This window comes from Molossus molossus, unplaced genomic scaffold (assembly GCF_014108415.1).
Source record: "Molossus molossus isolate mMolMol1 unplaced genomic scaffold, mMolMol1.p scaffold_m16_p_18, whole genome shotgun sequence".
NCBI classification, from domain to species: Eukaryota; Metazoa; Chordata; class Mammalia; order Chiroptera; family Molossidae; genus Molossus; species Molossus molossus.
The window spans coordinates 30,172,295-30,188,908 of record NW_023425353.1 but is presented as its reverse complement, the minus strand read 5'-3'; the positions used below and the strand labels follow the sequence as shown (position 1 = coordinate 30,188,908).

General features: G+C 53.4%; 1 protein-coding gene across 1 annotated transcript in view; it reads left to right on the top strand.

The window, feature by feature from the left end:
- The window catches only part of SPSB4 (splA/ryanodine receptor domain and SOCS box containing 4), a 72,153-nt gene that overhangs the window by 55,386 nt on the left and 153 nt on the right, over positions 1 to 16,614 (top strand). The window lies entirely within an intron of this gene.

Below are 16,614 nucleotides of genomic sequence, written 5' to 3'. Positions count from 1 at the left end.
AGGCTGCCTGGCTCCCCCGCTCTCTTCCTGACACACTGCGCCCTTTGCAGTCCAGCCTTCGGACACCGCCATGTCCATCAGGAACCTGGGGTCCTCGGGTTTGGGATTCTGTCCCCAACCTCCGGCACCTTTCCCCAGCCTCGTTATCAAAACCAGAGAGAGACGAGGGACATCAATGACTGAATGCATAAGTAAACATCCACAGTTGTATGGATGTTTGGGAAATCTTTTCCATAAGTACCGCATGGGTCGATGAGCAGTTTCACACATTAAAAACAGCAACTTAACTATTACCCCCATTCCTTAGGGTCGGGAAATTCTGACTGAGAATGGGAGAGGGAATTAACGAATGTCTGGTGCCAGGCACTGTCTTGGAGCTTTACATGTGCTACCTCACTCAGCCTTCACACGACTTGTTTTAGAGAGAAAGAGCCAGTATCAGTCAGGATTGGCCAGGTCTTGCTGCAGTAACAGACAAGCCCCAAATGGCACTAACTTCAAACAAGCCAAGATTTATTTGTGCCCTTGCTGCGTGCCTATTGCTGGTCAGCAGAGGCTCGATTGTGCAAGGTTTGTACCCTCATTTCAGGTCCAGGGCAGAAGGAGCAGTCCTCAGTGGTCACTAATGGAAAGGAAAAGGCAGCAATGCACATACTGGTCCCTAAAACTTCCAGTTGAAGTGACACATGGCACTTCCACTGACATTTCCTCAACCAAAGCAAGTCTCATGGCCACACCCAACTTCGAGTGAGCTGGGAAGGGTAAGCTGATCCCGTGCGGGGAGGGTGAGAACTGAGATATTTGAGAAGCATTCTAACGACCGCCACAGAAGCCACGGGCCTCCAGGGTTGGGATTTGCACAGACCCCACAGCTCCTAAGTGGCAAGGCAGGAATTAGAACATTCAGCTGTTTCCCCAGAAATCTGTGCTCTTTCCCCGTGTAACAAAGTGGTTATGGACATGGGCTTTCAAGACAGACTTCTGGCTCGCATCCCATCTCCAGTATTACCCTCGCTGGGCAAGTCACTTAACCTGTCAGAGCCTCATTTATCTGAGAAACGCAGATTCTAGTGTAGGACTGTGTTCTGAAAGCCAAAACTTTATTCCTAAGTTCAAGCCAAACTCATTTGGCAAACAGACTCAACCTGAACTGGTGTAAGGCTATTTATAGTCATTTCTTATTTTCCTCGGTGTGAGTACTCATAGGTTTCACTATAGAAATATTAATGTTTGACTGCAGGGGCAGCCTCGGACACTGGGATGTTATGCAACATATTGGCCTATGCAACCGAGTCATTAAGCTCTGGAACTCTGAATTCCAAACCAGTCTGGCCCCAGGGTTTGGGATAAGGGGCCTGTTGGCTATATAGCACCTCTCTCATGGGATTGTAGTGAGGGTTAAGGGAGATGATGTGTCAAAAATTCTGAGCACAGGGTCCAGCATGTAGTAAGTGATTATTTGAGGTCCCCAGACTGGACTGACAAGGCGGGAAAGGCAGGGGCTCGGGAGAGATCGCCACATGAGCACCGGAACGTGGACTGCTCAGCTTGTACGTGATTGAAGCCTGCAGCTCCCTCTGCCCCGAGTCTTCTGCCCTGGTAAACAGAGGTTCTTTAGGGCCTCACCCGGTCTTGGGTGGTTTGGGAGTGGTTCTCTCACTGCACACAGGATGCTCGTGAAAGTCCTCCGAAAAGACAGCACACTGTAAATATATGTTGTTGTTCTCACACATTAAGTTTCAAAGCAAGAGAGGGTGAGATGGTCTCAATCTGGATGCTCGGAATCCACACCGCGAGACCTCAGAGGGCGTGGGTGTGCGCAAAGCTGTTGGCACACAGCTGTGGATATTGTAACTGGAGTCGGAAGAACGGAGCACATGCCTGGGTCCGATGCAGCTGCGTCCGTGGTCGGATCAGAGTTTGTGGGGACAGGCTGCCGCAAGCCCGGTGGCGGGTACCGACTTGCCACAAAGGTGGCAGGGCGAGCTTCACTTCGCAACAGAAGTGACAGCATCAGCCCAAGGCTGGGTCTGGGCCTAGAAGGATTTTGTTCGGCCATACTATATTAAAACTACCCCAATACCACGTAAAGGTCTTGATTCCTGGCTTTTTTTTTAAGAGCAGGAAATCTGTAACACTGGGCCCACACCCTGCTTGGAGCTGAGGGTGGCCCCTTTCTGTGTGTCCTGTGGCGTCCACGGGCCCCACCCTGTCCCCAAGCACGCTGCTCACACCTGCTCCTTGCTGGTCACTTCGGTCACCTGCCTGGCCCCTAGGCACTGGAATTTGCAGCCTCTGGTCTAAAATCCAAACATATTTGTGATTACAAGAAGTGATTTTCGCCCTGGCTGGTTTGGCTCAGCGGTTGGAGCATCGGCCTGTGGACCAGAGAGTCCTGGGTTTGGTTCCCGCTAGGGGCACGTACCAAAAAAAGAAGTGATTTTCATTCATTCACTGATCATTAATTTTTTTTAAGTTTCTGAAAACAAGAAGTCATTTGCCCTGAAGTTGGAAGTGGGAGCGGAGCAGGAGTTTCGAGATTGCAGCCCCGCTCTGTGCCGGGGCCCTTTCCACAGGAACACATATTCCCACTGACCACGCCTCGCGGGCACACGCTCCCTCTTCCAGAGCCGTCCCTGAGCACGGGCTCCTCGCGGGCCTCACTGGGCCTTTTTGACTGCAGCTACTATGGAGAGAAAACCAGGGAGACTCCATCCAAGAATTCAGTTTACTCATCAGTTTTGCTTCACTTAAGAAAAACAAGCTTCCCCCATCCTCCTCTGGGCCTGCTTCTGAGCTCACACTTGGAAAGGTCAAATAAACACAATAAATCCATTAGAAAGCCTTCATATTAAACCCCAGGGCTTATGCTGTTTAGCAAGAGGCTAAAGTGGCTTTTCCCAAGTGGAAGGAAGTGTGCCTGACCTTGCCTGTTTGCTAGAAAACAGGAGTCAGCTGTGCCAGTCCGCCCTGAGGCCCGGCCCTGGTGGTTGAGCCTGGAGGGGGAGAAGACCTCCTCGCACATCTGCATTGGCTTCCTTCTCTTCTCCAAATTCTTCAGGCCAAGCCCCAGACAGGACCAGGTGGGCTGGACAACCCAGTAGGGCCTGCCCCCCGCTAGGCAGGGTCCTTCATCTGGGTCACTTACCTGTGACCCATGGCAGGGGCCCACTTCCAGTCCATTCAGGGGCCTCCAGTGATGAGTGATCGCCAGCACGTGGAGAAGGCTGGGGGGCAGGGACAGGACACTGGGACTGAGCGACAGCATCGGTAGTGCTGGGACAGCTTTCCTTTGCAGCAGCTGTCACCACCTCCCCAGGAAAACTGGGCAACACAGTCCCAAGCCGTCCTGCCTGAGCTCCAGTTTCCTTTCATCTCTTGACTTCGGCTGTAGTTACTCGGCCTCTGGGCCCCACTTCCCTCTGTCTGGAAGTGGGCACTTACGTTGGCAGCTACCTCACTAGATCGCAGTGAGAAGAACAGCAGCGAGACCCATGAAGGGCTTAGACCACCTCCCGACAGGATGTGCTGTGTGAGTCCTTGCCGTGAGCGTTCACATGACTTATCATCGCCAGAAATCCGGCCGAAGAGCCCCCGTAAGAACAGCAAGGTGGATTTTGAAAATATATCAACTCTTACGGGTTTCCTCATGCTCCTGCTTCTGCTGAGAAGATTGGAAGGAACAGCTTGAAAAATAGCAGAGGCTGGCGGACAGGGCTGGAGCTGGGACCCCGCAGAACTGGATTCGGACCCTGGCTCCCTGCCGCTCCAGCCTTTCTGCCCTGCTCAGACCTCTGGTCGGAGTTACCTGTGGTCATTGACACAGAGGCGTCCACATGGAGTGTCCTGTCCTCGGCTCCGCACCAGCTGCCTCTGGTGTCCCTCTGTCCTCAAGGCCTAACTGCTCCGAGATGATAATACTGCCATGTGTTGATCGCCCACCTGCGCCAGGGCCCAGGCCGGGTGCCTGGCCTCTGCCCCTTGCCTCGTGCTCGCACATTCCCCGAGAGGCAGGCGCCCCCCTCTCCCAAGGACGCAGCCGGACGGCCGGTCTCCTCACTCCAGGCCCGGCTGCCTCTCCCCCAGCAGTGCGCCCCCACCCTGAGCCCTGCTCCGCTCTCAGGCGACTCCATCCCTGTGCATCAGCGAGAACTGAACTTGGACTCATCTTCTGGCCAAGCTCTTATTTGAGCCAGATTGAGACCAACTCATAACTTTTTTCATTCACTTTTACTCTCTTTTTGAAACCCAGAACTGGGCTAACCATGACCATTCGTTGTAATACAGTCTCACCGCTGGTCCCATGTGTAGCCCCTTTCATTCTAATTTCCTTCGTTATAATTCACCGTGACTGCGCCCCCACCCAAGGACCAGACACAGACCGTCAGCTGCCTGCCTGCCCCTCCCTGCTCCTTCCTGCCAGTACCACCCTCTGCCTCAAGACAACTCCTCTGAATTTGTGTCCACTTTTCCTTTGCCTCTTTCCTTATAGATTTTCCACATAGAGATGTGTATCCAAACAAGGCCTTGTTTAGTTCTAGTTGTTCTAGAATGTTCTCGTTTGTCTGTTCCTGTGCCAGTCCCACACCGTGTTCATTGCTGCGACTTTAAGTAAGTCCCGCTGTCGGGTAGGTAAGTCCTGCGGCCCCACACTCCTGATTCTTCTTTAGAGGGGATGCACCACAGGCATGGGGGTCCCATCTGAGGGCCCGACCCTGCCCTGGGGGGGATGCGTATCACTGTCGTTGAAGGGCTGTTCTGCTCCCCTGTCCTGTCTCCCCATGTGCTTCCTTCAGCGTCTGTACGGGTGGCCAGGCAGTTCCCACGGCTGCAGCGGCACAGGAATCTTCTAGGGACATTGGGAAGGTCCGTGGTGCGGGGTGCGTGCCAGGTGGAGCCCCTGTGACTGGGGGCCGCCCTCGTGCCGCAGCCATCACGCAGCTCAGCAGGCTGGTCTCCGAACTGCAGTCAGATTTTCTGGGGAACTTTTCTGCTGAGTCAGGAGCATCTGCCTCCAGACAGGCGCTGGTGCAGAGTCTCCAGGTCTGCCGTGCCGGACGTCGCTGGGGGGCTCTTCAGCTGCGGCTGCCTCCGGAGAGGTGGGGCTCCCCTGCCCCCTCTCCCAGACAGAGCCCAGATGTCCACAGCAGAGCTGTCACGGCCGGCCAGCAAGGACAAAAGCCAGTCCCTGCCTGTGGGAGCCCAAAGTGTCCAGGGGCGAGGACAACCCCGGCGACTGGACAGGGTTCCACAGCACCTCGGGGTGGTCAGGGATTTGTCGCAGGCCGGGGCCAGGGAGACCCCATTTTCTGGATGATGATGTCTGAACACGACGGGATATTTCCAGCTGGGGTTGTTCCCCAGCCTCATCCGTCACCATAATGAGAACCACTCAAAGGCCTCTGAGGGTGGAGGAGGCTCCCCCGAAGAGGCTGTGAGCTGCGCTGGATGGGGTGGGGGAGGCAGGGGACCCTGGTGAGCCTGCTTTTCCTGGTGGAGTCAGGAGGCGATCAGACCGCTGAGCATGAAGCGAGAAGTCAGCACAGAACAGATGTTCTGGAGGTGGGCACGGAGGGGCTGAAGGGGGGTTTGGAGAGCAGAGGAGGGGCATGATGAGTGTGTCTGAAGGTCCACACTTAGGAACCTGAGACAGGGCCCCCAGGCCTGGGATCCCGTGGAGAAGCAGAGCGGTGAGGAGGAACTGGAGGTGCCCGGTGTCACCCCTGGTGTTGGGCTGTGAGAGCCCCGCAGAGCAGGTCTGCAGGTGGTATGTTAGAGTGACTGGGGAGCTCATTACAGTGCTGGTTCTGATGCAGTCGGGCGCGGGGCCCAAGATCCCGCATTTCCAAGTGGCTCCCAGGCCACGCCGAAGCTGAGTCCACGGACCGCACTTTGATAGCTAGCTCACTAGGGCCCCAGACTGGAGCCAGGGTGCAGGTTGGTGTGACAACATCCCTACTTTGGGTAACAGTAAGCACTAAGTACACATTGAATTGAAGTACATAGAGTCATTTTCGTTTCCGCTCAAGAATAAAAGTGTGTCAGGCTTCAGGAATCCCAACATTGATCATTCTGGTCAGAATTCAGAGATGTGCAGTGGAGGGGGAGGGGCGCCTGTTTGGAAATGTCTGCATTTGAAGAGGGTTGCACGGGATGCTGCAGGGTGCTTCAGCCCTGGACACTCCTGGGTGCACACAGCCCTGGGCTATGATACTAGGGCACCGCCTCGCTTCCCGGAGAGATAAGGACACTGACTTTTTTTAAAGCTGTCTAGATTTCCCCCAACAATTGATTATTGTTTCCTCAAAGTGTTGTCTGAGCCCTGGCCTGTTTGGCTCAGTGGTTAGAGCGTTGGCCCGCGGACCAGAGAGTCCCGGGTTCTGTTTCTGCTAAGGGCATGTTCCTGAATTGCAGTTTGTCCCTGGCCCCGGTTGGGGTCGTGTGGTTGGCAACCACTCAATGTGTCTCTCTCACATCAATGTTTCTCTCTCTCTCTCTCTTCCTCCCTCTTTCCCTCCCACTCTTTCTGAAGGTAAATGCAAAAATGCCCTTGGGCGAGGATAAACAAAAGTGTTGTCTGAGAAAACTATGAACTTTCCCCCACACTGCACAAGAGAGATTTCTTTGAGCACGTCTTAGAGATAGATATGCCTTCGGAGCCGATCAACATCCTTCTCACCCCACAGTAGAACTAAGCCTTATTTATTCTCTAAAACTTCTCTTAGTCGCAGCCTCCTCCAGGAGGCCGCTCTGGGCACCCCCAGGCTGGGTTAGGTGCCCCTCTTGCGGCTCTCACAGCTCCCCTTACAACTCCTCCAAGCACAGATCCCTCGGGGCTCGGCTGTTCGGTTGGGTCTCCCTGTCCTGTCTGTAGCCCCAGGGGCTCTGTGTGCCCAGCTCCCTGCTCAGGTCCTGCAAAGCAGGTTTATAAGGACAAGTTTGATGAGTGCATGCCTGTGTGATGAGAACCAGGTGGACAAGACTTGATCCTCGGAGTCTACAAAATGATATTGGAATTCTGGTATCCCTCCAAACCCTCCCGGAGAAGCCTTTACTTAAAACAGATGTTCGTCATGCTTTGGTTTCCTCATCTGCAGAATGGGCCAATGAAAGATATCTCAGGCTTGCTGCTGAAAGAGACTGGCCTTGGCCTGGCAGAAGCTGAGCTGGGGTGCCTCCCTTGTACAGCTCCCCACACCCCAGCCTGGGCTCTCAGAGGCTGGGCGGGTGATGGGATCTGCTCCCTCTGTCCACTCTTCCCACAACCCACACACTCAGGCTCCGCCAGACTGCATCTGCTTAGAGGACCGGAGGCCAACGGGCTGAGACCACAAGCCCACGGGAAAGCCTGAGTCCCGGCGCCTGCCTGCAACCATCCTTCCTCACAGCTGGGAGAGGGCCATCGTAACACCCCTTTGGCAGGGCCAGGGTGCAACAGCAAAGAGCCAGCAGGCAGCTCCAGCCCTGCTGAGATCTTGGCAGCGGGGCAGAGGACACCCGTGGACAGAAGGCCCTCTGATGAGGGATTCGGGTCCCTTGTTATTTTGACAATGCTAATGTGAGCCTGTGGCTAGAATTAGCCTCACTTGGTAAAGCTGAGTATAGCCTCTGAGCTGCTAGGTTGTATAGGCAGCCTGCCTGCTGGGCCTGTCTCAGCACCACGTCCCCCAGGAAGCCCACTTGGCCTGTGCCACAGCCTGGGGAACCACAGCCTGGGGAACCACAGCCTGGGAACCACAGCCTTGGGTACCACAGCCTGGGGTCTCCGAGGCTCACCTAACATTCATCTCACAGGGATCGCTGGCCCTTTACTGTTTCATGGGCATTTCTACCTAATCCGATCGGGTCTAGTCAAAGCCTTTCCCCCGTCAGGATTGAATTGATTTCCGTTCTCCCAAGCATCAGCTAGTGGAAAGGACCCTGAGCCTTCTTGCCACGCCACTGGCCACACTGACAGACTCGGGCCTGAGAAGGGAGGAAGGCCACCCTGCCAGCTGGTGGCTGAGGCTGGCCGGAGCCCAGGGCTGCCAGCCCCTCGGCCACTCTCCACTCAGCTGTGTGGCCGGTTTGGGGAGGGGAGGCCCCGAAACGGAACCAGACAGAGATCACCTGAACTCAAGATGCTGTTATTCCCGCTTCACTGTGCAGTCCCCAACCCTGCGCCCCCAGCCACTCACGGGCCACCCCGCCGTGCCCGGCTGCCCCAGGCCCTCTGCCTCAGGAACAGTGAGTTGTTCAGCTGGGGGGGGGGGGGGAATGCTGACGGACTGAGAAGGAGAGGGCTCCGAGGTCTAGAAGTTCCTGTGACATGAAATGTGGTCACAGTGGGGGTGGCTGGTCTGGTGGTCAGAGATTAAGGTACTAGAATGGGCCTTTGGGGGAGATGCTGACATCCGTGGTGCGGCCCAGGGAGTGGGTCGCCGGGTGGAGGAGAGTGTGCCTGAGGACGAGGCAGTCTAAAACCCGGAGCCTGAGTCTGGGGGGGCTGTGCCTGCGGAGGGTTCTGTCTCGGGGGCGGGGCAGGTACGGGTGGAGGGGGACCTGGGAGGCCAGGCCAGTAGATAACGGCAGCGGGGCGGGAGAGGACTGAGCCGCGCGGGCGAGCCATGGAGGAGCTGGGATTTCTCCTGAGCAGGTGGAGGTTCTCTGCATGTGGCGAGAGGGAGCGAGGAGTCCTGTCCCATCTCCCCCAGGAAGCCCACCCGGCCTGTGTCACAAGCTTGGGGGCCACAGCCCCAGAGAAGGGGGAAGGACAGTGGTGTCTGGGCAGAATGTGCGGTTCCCGTACGGTGGAGGTGGAGGAAGCTCTCAGGGAGGTTAAGGTGCAGTGTTCTGTGTGCCATTCCCGTGGCAGGGGAGCTGAGGGCTGGGGTCAGAGGCAAAGAGGCACAGAGCATTGTGGGAGCGTGGTACTTTACAGAAACGAAGGCCACTAAGCAGGCTCTTGCAAGCATCAAGCCCTAATGGGTTTCCTATCATTCATTCCTCCTTCCTTCACTCTGCGTTCCATTTACTCTCCCCTTTTCGGGATTCCTTTTTCATTTTGCTGGAGTGCGTCCTTGAGTAACTTTCAGACTGGGTGGGTAGAGGCTCTTCTTTCACCGAATGCATCTGAAAAGGCAGCTGCTGTTTGATCTACAGCAGCGTGACTCCCTCTTTCTGAGAGCACCATGAAGCTTCGGGTGAGAATATTTTGCTAGACACGCTTTCCTGTTGGGCTCTGGGTCAACGCTTCAGTGTCTTCCCGTCTGTCCCCAATACCCACTGTGGCCACCTCTGCGGCGGTGGAGGGCTCACTCATGCCGCATTCAGCTTTTCCACTGGGCCTCAGCGCTGACCAGGGGCCTCCCACAGCTGCCCACCTCATTCAGAGAGTGGCCCGGGCTTCGGCTGGGGCAGAGAGGGCAGCACAGTTGCCCCCGGTGTTGGCATTACAGTTCTTTAAGGGATTACCCAGATGTTTGCTCCGTGCCCAGTCTGCCCTTTGCTGCTGGAGCTTGGGGCTTCTCCAGGGCCCCCTTTTGAGAGCTGCGTTCACCCCTGGCTACCTGTTCCCTGCTTGATCTCTCCACCCTCCTATCCCCCCTGCCTTCAGCCTGTCTGGGGTTCACCCTAATGTCTAGCCTACTGACTGCCTTTCCTGCTTTGCAGCACTATTCTCGGGTCCTTCACACACACACACACACACACACACACACACCCCTCTTCGGTCATTTCAGGGTGGGAAGGGTACAGCCCTGCCCAGTTCAGGTGGCATTTTCCAGCTCTCCCTGTTCTGGGTTGTCCCCTTTGGAGGCTGCAGCGTTGCTAGGGAAGGCCATGCCTCCTTCAGGACAGCGCTGCTGTGCGCCCCCGAGCACGCGCAGTGACCAGTCGCTCTCCATCCCAGGGAGACCTGAGGGCCCCACCTGAGCTCTGGGGACCATCGTGCCAATGACACTTGTTGGCACAAAGTTCATCTGAACATGCTGCTTGTGTCCCCACCGTCGTCACCACCCTTCGGCTGGGGAAATGGTGAAGCTTGCGAAGAGAAAACTCCAGATTCCAAATGCTTTCTAAGTGTGAGCCGAGGTCTCTGTTGGCCATGACAGGAAGAGGTACAGGGATGCTGTATTTTAGAAGTGAGTGGGTAATGAGACATTTGTCCATTTGAGTAATTGAATAAGTGGATTGACACCTGCCAGGTGCAGACCGAGAGGGCGGAGGAGCCAAGCCACTGGGGAGGAGGTAACACTTGACCTGGGTCCTGAGAGAAGAGGCAGGCTCCGGGCAGCCGCGCAGGGAAGGGTGTTCTAGCTGAAGGAGCGGCCGGAGGAGAGGCCCAGGGGCGCGCAGGCAGTTCTGGCCACCAAAGCCACAGGCTGTGGATAAGTGGTTAGCGCTGTGTCTGACACAGTGTGCATGTGCTTGCCCATGTGTGTGCCTTCTCGTTTCTCTTCCTGAAAACAAGCAGTTCGGATTCCAGAGCGGTCACTCAAACCTTCCTCCATCTGCTGATCATTGTCTAAAACTGCTGCAGAAGAATTTTACCTCCTGGCCTTAAAATGTTAATCTTTTTCCAAAATATAAATGCAGGGATGAGGGTAGGGTGGTGACTCACATCTTAGCATCTCCCCACCGCAGGCAGAGGAGACTTCGAGGGGCCCAGGGACGCAGTGAAGCTACCAGTCCCCATACCAAGATCTCTACTTGCTTCTGTCATGGTGATAGACCATCATAACCAGATAACTAACTCCCCCATTTCACTGACAGCAACACAGAGTCCTGAGAAGTTCTGTGGCTTTCTTGGGGTCGTGCAGGGGGCTCGTGATGGAGACTCATGGAAAATACAGGTCACGGAGAACTCTGGAAATGACTGCCCTGTGGTATTTTTAGCACAGGACCAGACATCCAGCCCTGGCTCCAACAAATCTCCAACCAGAGCATAGCACGGCTGACAATTAGTATGATGTACTGAGGCATTTTTAGAACTGCGGTAAGTAAATTATTGCTATTTTTAAAAGTACCTCTTGGGCTGATGGCCTGAAATAAGAGAACGCCTTGAAGGAAAGGGGCATGCTGTGTCCTGATGTCATCACAGGGCTTAATGGAGGTGTTGCTAAGCCCACTTCACAGATGAGGAAAATATGGCCCCAGGAAGGTGATCCAGCTGTCTGGCCCACCGGTGGTGGTAGCGGGAGCCGCGATTCCAAGCCAGCCCTTCTTCAGCTTCGCCACCGGCTTGGGTCGTATCCACACCTACCCAGCAGGGAGCTGAATGGAACACTCCTGACTCAGTCAGTGACTAATATATATATTTTTTATCCTCACCCAAGGACACTTTTGCATTTATCTTCACATAGAGCAGGAGGGAGAAAGCTAGGAAGAGAGAGAGAGAAACATTGATGTGAGAGACACACATCTAGTGGTCGCCACCCACACGACCCCAACCAGGGCCAGGGACAAACTGCAACCGAGGTACATGCCCTTAGCGGGAATCGAACCCGGGTCTCTCTGGTCCACAGGCTGACCCTCTAACCGCTGAGCCAAACCGGCCAGTGCTAATTTTTTTAATGTAAATTTGTTTTTGACATATATGCAAAAAGTGTGCAAATCTCTGCGAGTAAGCTTGATGGTTTTTACAAACTGACCACATTAGTATAGGCAGAGGTCAAGTCAAGGAGCAGAACAATACTAGTCCCCCCAGAAGCTCCCTCAGACCCCTTTCCAGTCACCGCTCCCCCAACATCACCATTGCCCTAGCATCATCCCCTGTGTGTTTGAACTCAATACAGATGAAGTCACGCAAAATGTACTTTCCTTTCATTCAAAATTATCTTTGAGTGATTCATCCGTATTTTTGCATGTAATTGTGGTTCCTTCATTTTCGTTGTGGATTAATAGTTGACTGTGAAGATACAGTTTATTTACACATCCCACTGATGGTGGACAGTAAAGTTGTTGCTTGCAGTTGGGTGCCTCCATGAGCACTCATGTACGTGCATTTTGGTGAACATGTGTACACCAGGAGTAAAACCGCTGGCCATAGGTTCAGCCTTAGGAGATGCCTCTAGTTTCCCCAAGTGGGTGTACCAGTTGACCCGCCCACCCGCAGCATTATGAGAGTTCCAGTTGCTCCACATCCTCACCAACACTTGCTATTGTCTTACTTTCATTGTAGCCATACAGGTTGGCATCTCATAAAGTCACATTATAATGTTAATTTGTCCATCCCGATGATTCAGGACGTTGAGCACACTTTCGTATATTTATTGGCCATTTGGATATTCATTTTTGCAAACGATTCCTTTGTAATTTTATCTTTTTTTTTCCCTCACCCGAGGATATTTTTCCATTTTTTGTACAGATAGAGTGGGAGGGAGAGAGAGGAAGGGAGAGAGAGAAACATCGACGTGAAGGGACACATCGAGTGGCTGCCACCCGCACAACCAACCAGGGCCGGGGACAAACTGCAACCGAAGTACGTGCCCTTAGCGGGAACCGAACCCGGGTCTCTCCAGACCGCAGGCCGACGCTCTAACCGCTGAGCCAAACTGGCCAGGGCTATAATTTTATCTTTAGTCAGAAGATAACATTACAATTAGATGTCTGAGGATGGCTCTCGTGCTGGAGAATTCTGTTTCTCTTCCCACCTGGGCGATCCTTTCTAAACCTTGACATTTGACAGTTCTAAGAAGTTCCAGAGCCAAGGCGGTGAGTAGGCGCAGTTGGAGGGATGGCCCTGGCCAACACGGGGCAGCCTCAGAGCTCTGGAAGTTTTGCAGCTGCACCAAGACCTTTCTCTGTGCACGATGGGGTTGCCGTGCAGTCATCAGAAAGTCGGAGAAATGGTTGACATTTCGCATTTAGATTTAAAGACACGCTCTGAACTGCAGCCCCTCTTTCCTCTCCCTTTGGAGTTTGAGCCCTGGGTTGATGTCAGCGGCTGCGGAGGGGTGATGATAACAGGCCCCCTCTCCTTCTGTGCAGCTCCTACTGGGCAGGGGACATGCAGGGAGCTGGGTTTGCTGACCAGGCTATGCATTTGGGGCACTGAGGACCTAGTACGTGCCTAGAGCATGGAAATGATTAAGAAAGCTTTTAAGCTTTGACAAAGATTATCAAACTTTAACCGCTCAGAATTTTCCTGATATAAAATGAAGCCCATCTCCCATCAGAGAAGGAAACACTTGTCTGCCAGCCAGATCCTATCCTGTTAACAGTCCTCCCGAGCGCTTCTTCACCAGGGCAACCGAACCAAGGCCTGGATGTGAAGGCGACAGCTAGACGTGGTGCTTACCGAACCCCTACTGGACACCGGGCACTGTGCTAAGCACTCGACACTTTCTAACTCATCGAACTTTCACCACAAGCCTCTTGTCAATTAAAACATGCCCTGTTCTTAGGGAGTTTACGGAGAGGCGAGGAGGGAGCTGGGACAGACAGGCTGCCTGGTAGGAGCAGTTTATTTCAGTAGCTTCCAACAGTTAGAGTGGAGATGCCCCGAAGCAGCAGGTCAGTTTATTTAGCTCAGGCTGGGGAGCTGTGGGTCCTAAGACATATGAGTCAGAGTCGTGTCCTTTAGGAAGTTCACAGTCCCCTTGTAACTAATTCATTGTTAAATGAATGGAATGGAACATCATTGCCGTGTTTGTCCGAACAGAGGAAGAGGGCGGTGCTCAGTGCAGTGTGCTCGGGGCTGAGCGCCCACCGCCTTCTGTGTCCTGGGCCAGGCACCGTGCACCTATCCTCTCCTTTCATCCTCTCCGCAAACCTGTGACCGTTGCTTCGCTTTACCAACAATGCAGAACCGAGGGCTCAGAGTAGCCTTCACAAAGGCACAGATTTACAGGTGGCAGAGCTAGAACTGAAAATCTGGGATTCCCAAGTCCTGGAGATCCCAGCCACCTGTGTCAGAGGAGGTGGGGCTGGCCCCAGGGAGCATGGGGATGGGATTGTGGCTGGTGGGTGTCCACGTTGGAATGCGTGGGCATGAGGGCAGAAAAGGCTTCTTGGTTTCAGGGCAGCCCGTTTCGGCGGGTGCAGAACTCATGGCAGAAGAGGGGGTTGTGGTGAGCTGGAAAGAGGTTAGAGCTGGAGAGTAAGAGCCTGCGTGCGGACTGCGAGCCTGGAAGGCAGGTGACCCTCTCCTTCGCTTCTTACCTCGAAGCAGCAACCTTCTACGGTCGCACGGTGTTTAAGGTAGAGGCTCTGGGGCTGTGTGATTCTGAACAAGCCTCTTCACTTCTCCGAGCCTCAGGTCCCTTTTCTCTACAGTGGGATCACATCTAAATGAGATAAGCCTCGCAGAGCAAAGGGGGTACAACAGATGCTCAGTAAATGTGGTTAAGATAAAAGACAGGTTCCCGCTTACGGCTGCCTGGGTTCAACTCCTGGCTTTGCCACTTACTCACTGTGTGTCCTTGGGCAAGTGGTTTACCCTCTCTGTTTCGATTTTCTCCTCCTCAAATGGAGATAATAATAATAGTTCCTGCCCCAAGAGGTTGTTGTGATGAGTGACACACATGCATTCACATGAGTTGATACAAAGAAACAGCATAGCCAGTGCCTGGACACATAACAGACCTTCAGTAATGAGTAACTGCAATTATATGTCATCCTCACACTGCCCGGTAGGTAGGTAACAGTTGCTCACTAAGTAAGGACTATTGGTTTTCTTCCTCCAGCATCCTGTGTCCTGCGGCAAGCCTTGGTGCTGTGGGAACTAAAAGGAGATCGTGGAAACTTGCAGTGGGGAGGTCTGCTTCCAGCAAGAAGTCAAAGATGGGAGGATTTGGGTTAGGCAGTGGCGGGCAAGGGGTTTGCAGAGGCATGATTGGGGGCGGGGTGCAAAGCTTAGATCAGGGCCACATGGAGGACAGGGAGCAGGGGAGCTGGGCTCAGGGGTGTTGCCAGAGGAGAGGTGGGGGTGCCTTGAGGGGAGTGTCGAGTACTGGCCTAGGCACCGCGACTGTGAGACCATGTGTCTGGGGCGTGAGTGATCTGCCTTCTGGGCCCGGAAAGAGGGGGTGCCCAGGCTTCCCTGGCCAACTGCGAGGGTTTGTATGAGGCTCAAAAGAGGACACAGAGGTGAACGTGTGTGAAGCCGCTAACACTGACGCAGATGCACCGCCGTGTGGCCTCCCCTCAGGAGGAGAGCTGGATTCACGCTCATGCAGGGCTTCCGATGCGCCAGCCAAGTCCTGTTTCAATCTTAATGTCTCTCCTCGTTTAACATCACAGCTCCAGTAAATGAAAATTCCTATAAAACACATTCTTGACCACCTTCCCATCCCTTTTGATGTTATTCCCATCTCAACTCTGTGTTAGTACTTACCACTTACAGTTTTATTGTATCTTAGCACATTATAGAAGGCTTTTAACATATCACTTGTTCTGTTACCCAAAAAAAAGTGTTGAGATGCGGCTTTGGGCCTCCAGCATGTTCCTATAGGCTTGAGGAAGCTAGGCCTTGTGCAGCTGTTGAGACCACATGTGAACATGTCATTTTCATTCCTGATCTAGCTGACCAGCAGTGTTCCTCTCCCTCCAGACCTCTCAGTCTGCCCTGTTTTATGCCTCTGTGCCTGTTCTCTCTTCCCAGAACACCTGTCCCAACTTACATCCCATTAAACTCCTATTCATCCTTCAAAACCCCATTTATGTATTCTTTCTGAACTGCTGAGGATCTATCCTTGTGCATTTAGGAACTGTTGCATACATATATTACCCTCTATTCCAATTATTCACCTGTTTAAACTCCCAGACCACTTGTCTTTCTCCACCTCCAAGGGTGTCTCCAGCGTGGCTGAGTCTAAGCAGAGAGCCTTGAAGAAAATAAGAGCTTCACAAGTGTGTCTGCAATGGACTTCATTAGGTTTGGACCTATGTCCAGAGGGTCCATGAATTTTAATTCATGAGTGTTTCCAGAACTAAGTGTTAGAAGAAAATGCATCCCTCTGCTGACCCTCAGAGGAGGTTATAGAGGGTTCAAAGACGTTTAAAACAGCCTCCCCGACTTAACCTGTTTCTAAGAGGAAGCCTCCTTTAGGGCCCTCTAGGTCAGCTACTTTCATTTCAATCAAGACCTGTAGTGAGTGTTTTGTACATTGAAACACACTAGACCCCTACATCAGAGACAGAACTTTCATGGGACAATATTTACCCTTGATACGGGCATTGCTCTCCATTTCCTTTTTCTTTTCTTTTCCTAAAACATGTTTTTCTTGATTTTAGAGAGGAACAGAGAGGGAGAGAGAGAAAAACATCAATGAGAAAGAGAAACATCAGTCGACTGCCTTCTGCATGCCCCCTATGGGGGATGTGTCCTGACCAGGAATCGAACCAGTGACCTCTTGGGGCCTGGGGCAAGGCTCAACCAACTGAGCCACACCAGCCAGGGTTCTTTTTTTTTTTTTTAATTGCTGGTCAGCCACTGCATTGATTTTACCATTTTTCAGTCTAACGAGTTGCATCCCACAGTTTGAAAAACCCTGCTCTGGGCCTCCTTCTATTATAACCCTAGAAGGCTTCTCAGAGGAGGAGCCCCGGGCCCTGGGAGTCAGCCCAGAGAAGCAGGTGGGCCGGCTGTGTGCAGTGGGGGGGAGAGAATGTGTTAGGAAGGCACTGGCGAGA